This window comes from Pinus tabuliformis, chromosome Q, assembly GCF_031772625.1.
Source record: "Pinus tabuliformis cultivar Carrire ecotype Pingquan chromosome Q, CPIR1, whole genome shotgun sequence".
NCBI lineage: Eukaryota > Viridiplantae > Streptophyta > Pinopsida > Pinales > Pinaceae > Pinus > Pinus tabuliformis.
The window spans coordinates 1,164,576,077-1,164,582,353 of NC_142296.1; the positions used below are offsets into that span (position 1 = coordinate 1,164,576,077).

The window sequence follows — 6,277 nt, forward strand, 5'->3', positions numbered from 1 at the left end:
ACAGTCCACGGCCTGAGCCAACGCGGCCACTTCAGGCAATTTATTAATAAAAGAATCAAAATTTACATATGTTTCTCTCATGCACGGATTTCCCTACAAATGACCCTCCATGCACTTTAAATAGAAATCATGGACCATGTTAGCGCTTGGAATTCACCTAGGCTGAAATAGACAAACTCTCAAGGCTACATCAAACCATTTCACCTCGTAGCTAGCCCTACGAGGTATGAGAAGGCTCTCTCGGGTCAGATTTGATAGATCTTATAATATAATTAGGCTGACCAATTAAGAATAAGGATTTTAGGCTAGTAAATTGATAGGGGGTTTGATTTGATGATTTTTGGGGTTTTTTAATGGAATGACGGGGCTTTTCTGGGCTACATGGGCAAAATCACAGCTTCAAACAGAAAAATATAATGACTACACAGGTTGTCAACTGAGGCAAGGTAGGCATGCAATTTAACACCAAATCTGGTTTCAAACGGGATGGCAAGACTGGTGAGGAGTTAAGGAGGGCAGACAATAACTCTGAATCCTCCTTAAACAGTAGAAAACATCGAATGCGAACAAACTTATAGGAGGAGCATATAATACTATGAATTCCTACCTAATCACTTCATTTGTTCAGCTTGAAAGGGTCATGAAATGAAATGGAATATAACTGATTACATATGAGACAAAGGGAAAAACTTATGCTAAATCAACATACCACATGAATCTCGGCAAACAGAGCTGTGAAATTCCATTAAATTCTCTGTTATAAAACTGTACAATAAAAAGCTCTCTGCTTCTCCAGTAGCTCCCAGCGCTCAGAAAAAACTCTCCCTCACTCACTCTTAAAAAAAAAAAACCCTTACAAATGAATTTTTAATACATTAAATAAAAAAGCTGCCCAGGCAAAACAAATTGACCCCAAAAATCCTCTGCGCTGTTACAATTACAATTACAAAAATTAGAAATGGGCGTTTCTTCTATGCTAAACATAGAACAGCATTTCCCTGAAATCCTCTAATGACTGACACATGGGGCGCAAATCCAGTTTGAAACATTAATTAAAATCTGGGGAAATAGGAATCGAATCCTATTCTGTTGTTCTGGCACCGTGGGAATGGCGCTCATGAGCCAGCTGTCATTATATTATTTCGGCCAACAAAATTTCTGCATGTCAATGCTGGTTCTAAGTTATCTCTGTGTTGAGACACGTTCACCCTTTCCCAATCTTCATTAATGGAAACGGAACAGAATTCGGATCATTGGTTTGTATGTCTGTCGTTTTAGAAACACATCATTTGAATATCATGACAAAAATTCTGAAGTTTCCTGCTAAACGAGCAGCACGTACTGCTACAATGTTGCATAGTTCGACTACAAGTTTTCGTGTCCTCAAAGGAATGTGTGATATCCCAAATACATTCGTCAAGGTACATTCAACTACGTTAAGGTCACATGAGGTGTCTTGGTGCATAGCAGATATATTCGGGGTAGATAAGACATGTGGTTCTCTCAGTCTGGATGGAATGTTATCTCCAAATAAAGCAGCATCTTCAGCCAATTTCAGCAATAATCTTCTTACAATCTTTCCCAAATACATTCCCGAGATCAGCTTTTCAAAGATATGATCGCCAGGATTTATACTTTCAGCATCAAGAGCTTTATCAAATTCCATTACTGGGAGATGAGAAGACCAAAAGTTCCCCCACTCATATAGCCAGATTTTGGAAGATGGCCTTGACATTTCGGGATTGCATCTGCACGTTCCACATAACAGGCATTTGTACCAGTGCCCAATATAACAGCAGCCATAACATCCTCATCCCGATATCGTCCTCCAGCCAATGTCCTCACTGTATCATTAACCAGGGCAGAGACATGCATGTCCAGACCTTGTCTTTTCAAGGCCTCCTTTAAGGCTACCACCACATCCTTGCCAACCATTTCGGAGACAGAAAATCCTTTGCTCCATTTGATTAGTGTGCCAGAGGCAATTGCTGTTTGATGCACTGGGAAAGAGAAAGTGAAACCGAGCTCCCTTTGTCGGCCAGGTTCTAGAAAGAAGTTTTTGCCTTCACTTGCGACAAATTTTGCTAGTTCTGAAGCAATGTAATCAAACAATTCCCTTTCTGTTCCAACCATAAAATTTGTAGGAATAGTAACTTCTGTAAATTCTTTATCAATTACTCGTCCTTCCTCGCCACCCAATTGAACATGTAACACCCGGAAATTGGTTCCCCCGAGATCCAAAGCATAGAAAAGGCCTTTCTCATCCCTCGAGCAATTTGCAAGTCACAAAGTGATTTGAATGAGTTTGGGCCGGTTCTGTAAATTCCAGCTCGAGTGGTCGGGCGCAGGGTTGGAGTGGCCGCGCTGGTGTAAAAAATTGCACTGCCTTTGCAATGGGAAACCCGCTAGCATCGTTTTTCTGTCCCATTTCACCTTGTATAGTGACTATGCTGACAAGTTGAGGAATATCTTCTCCATCAAGAACCAATCTTCGTATATCAATAAGCTAGATTGAGAGGGATGTCAATGCAGCACCAACAGACATTCTGTGTACATCCAATGACCATACCAACTTAGTTTGTCGAAATGCTTCCAGGAAAACTCCTCGCTTCCTTGCCTCTTCAAGTACTTTGGCAACCCTTGCCTTTTGGCCAAACCACCATAATTCTACATTTAGAACATCTGCATCAAACATCTAGCAGAGACAAGATGGCATTACATGAGCCAAGGGCATAGCGTTGTAAAACTTCCTTCTGATCAATAAGTGAACATTTCCTGCCATGATCGCTCAATAATGAAACTAATTTTTGATGAGAACCACATGGAGGATTTCCAAATGCTGGCCCATTCTGAATCTTCAGTAGTGCTAGATCTATTGCAGCTCTTGCATCTTCAATACTGTTGTGACCATTTTCAGATTGTTGAATCTCTCTGTTCAAAAGCTTTTTTGCAATGATTCGTAAAGCCGGCTTAAAATGTATGCCACGGGGATGTTTGTACAAGAGGGCTGTATCTATTACAAGATTGTGAATAACCTTCAATGCTAAAAGGTCGTTCTCCAATGAATGCCCGACAAGAATAGTTTCTCTGGAAACCAGGTTCAGAAATTCTTCCTGAATATCTTGAATTGTGGTTGTAACTGTGGTCATAATTTCACCCGTTATCCCTTTTGCTGCATGTCAGATTTGGAACCCAAGAAGTCGACCCAACAACATTACATGAAATGTTTACAGTTTCAATTCGGTCATCACCTTTGCTATGGTTTCCAACAAACTTGGATATATTATGTTGACCATGGTATCTAAGATCTCATCTTGATAGGATGAAGAACCACCAGAAACAATACTTTCGTTATTTCTCAGAGCAAAGTGTAAGCAAGGCGCTTCAAAACAAAGGCCTTTGCAGCACTGTATCTTAAGTATAGCACGGCGTTGATCATCATTCAGATCCATTGAAAATCTGACATATGAAACTGCAGGGTCCTGACTAAGGATTGCTCCACTGTCAAATCTAGGAGGCTGCAAGTCAACTATGAGTTGCCTGCGATGATCATTGCGATTGTTTTTGACAAAGAGCTGTAGCAAAGTGAACCTCATAGCACTGTTCTGGAAATAGACCTCTGTCTTTCTGCCGTTGTTACAGCGTGAGAAATATTTCAAAAGATAGGTCAAAATAATGTCCATTTTCCGCTTGGGTTCTATCAATGCCTGAAGACACGGACCAATCAACTCCTTGTTGTAAGATAATTCATTTATGACAATTTCCAAAACAGGTGTTCGGGATCTCCAGTGAGATTTCTCCACATAGCCTTTTGCCTCTGATTGCTGATGATATTTCAAATTGTGCTTGTGCAGGGATAGGAGCGTTGAAGTTTGCTGCGGCCTTTTGAAGAGCTGGAGAACAAATTACATAATCTAAACAGCACATTTAAATGATTTCTTCTTCAAAACCCTGTTTTGAAGAAGAATCAATCTCATGTTGAGACGGAGTCTAACATCGGCTCCATTTGGGATGGCAGCTGCAGCTTCCTGGAGGTGCCAAGAACCGCAGAACTTTGGAAGAGCAGACCGTGCCTCCACCCATTGGGCAATGGAGTCATCATCAACAAATCAACACAGCTGAAGACTTATTTTCACACTGAAACTGAACTCAAACAAACTTCAAGCAAACTAAAACAAGATGCTGCCCTTATAGCTGCTTATTTATGTACAAAACCTACTCTAATCTGCTGTACAAACAATAGATCAGGTAATGCTAAAATGCCATATTAACCACTCAATTAAACCTGACAATGAAGCCGCTTGAGAATGCTGCCACGAAGTCACAAATGCAATTGCTGGCAGCCCTTCATGCACATACTGAGCCTGGTCACCGAGAAGACAGCCCGATCGGTCAATCAAGCTGAAAAATGTGTCCATGTAGGCCGCAATAGGATCACGGACACCGGACTCTGTTGGCTGCCCCAACTCTGCAATACATACTTCCAGCTGCACATTGTCAATGTACACATCTAGAGGCAAGTCTGTTATTGCTTGTTTCGATGGAGGAAGGATTTCCAAAAACTTTTTAGGGTCTTGGAAATCATAAGACTGAATTTGCTCATCGAGATACTGAATCTCATTTTCAACTCTTTCAACAACTAACTCATAAAATCTAGTTTTGCCTTCAAGATGAAGCTTCGGAGATTTCACACATTGAAGGAAAATACTGAAAAATTCTTCATTAATTTCAATACCTGCTAACATCTCTCTAACTCCATCTAGAACTTCACAAAGTGCAGGGTCTGCCACATACCCTACCATTGCATGAACATATCAACAGGCACTGGAATGTCTGGATCAAGTTGGAGTCGCCAGGTGAATGATTCAGCCTGCATATGTATATGATCGCTGTCCACCATCAGCATCAGATCTGAAATTGATACATGTACTGGGGTAAAAATGCAAATGAAGCGTTGTTTTCACAAGCTCACGGAGATTGACTGAAGCAGCGTTTATCTACTAACGCTGATGTAAAACAAGAGCGTTTTCGAAGGCTTCTGGCGTAACTTCAGGCTCCGTCTAAGACTTAAGAAATCACACTACAATGAGCAAATTACAAATTTGTTCTCCCCAGTATGGTCGCCAATATGTTAGCGCTTGGAATTCACCTAGGCTGAAATAGACAAACTCTCAAGGCTACATCAAACCATTTCACCTCGTAGCTAGCCCTACGAGGTATGAGAAGGCTCTCTCGGGTCAGATTTGATAGATCTTATAATATAATTAGGCTGACCAATTAAGAATAAGGATTTTAGGCTAGTAAATTGATAGGGGGTTTGATTTGATGATTTTTGGGGTTTTTTAATGGAATGACGGGGCTTTTCTGGGCTACATGGGCAAAATCACAGCTTCAAACAGAAAAATATAATGACTACACAGGTTGTCAACTGAGGCAAGGTAGGCATGCAATTTAACACCAAATCTGGTTTCAAACGGGATGGCAAGACTGGTGAGGAGTTAAGGAGGGCAGACAATAACTCTGAATCCTCCTTAAACAGTAGAAAACATCGAATGCGAACAAACTTATAGGAGGAGCATATAATACTATGAATTCCTACCTAATCACTTCATTTGTTCAGCTTGAAAGGGTCATGAAATGAAATGGAATATAACTGATTACATATGAGACAAAGGGAAAAACTTATGCTAAATCAACATACCACATGAATCTCGGCAAACAGAGCTGTGAAATTCCATTAAATTCTCTGTTATAAAACTGTACAATAAAAAGCTCTCTGCTTCTCCAGTAGCTCCCAGCGCTCAGAAAAAACTCTCCCTCACTCACTCTTAAAAAAAAAAACCCCTTACAAATGAATTTTTAATACATTAAATAAAAAAGCTGCCCAGGCAAAACAAATTGACCCCAAAAATCCTCTGCGCTGTTACAATTACAATTACAAAAATTAGAAATGGGCGTTTCTTCTATGCTAAACATAGAACAGCATTTCCCTGAAATCCTCTAATGACTGACACATGGGGCGCAAATCCAGTTTGAAACATTAATTAAAATCTGGGGAAATAGGAATCGAATCCTATTCTGTTGTTCTGGCACCGTGGGAATAGCGCTCATGAGCCAGCTGTCATTATATTATTTCGGCCAACAAAATTTCCGCATGTCAATGCTGGTTCTAAGTTATCTCTGTGTTGAGACACGTTCACCCTTTCCCAATCTTCATTAATGGAAACGGAACAGAATTCGGATCATTGGTTTGTATGTCTGTCGTTTTAGAAACACA

General features: G+C 40.4%; 1 pseudogene; it reads right to left on the reverse strand.

The window, feature by feature from the left end:
* Positions 1–1,285: 1,285 nt before the first annotated feature.
* LOC149223795 (hexokinase-2-like) lies at positions 1,286–3,149 on the reverse strand (annotated as a pseudogene).
* Positions 3,150–6,277: the final 3,128 nt, after the last annotated feature.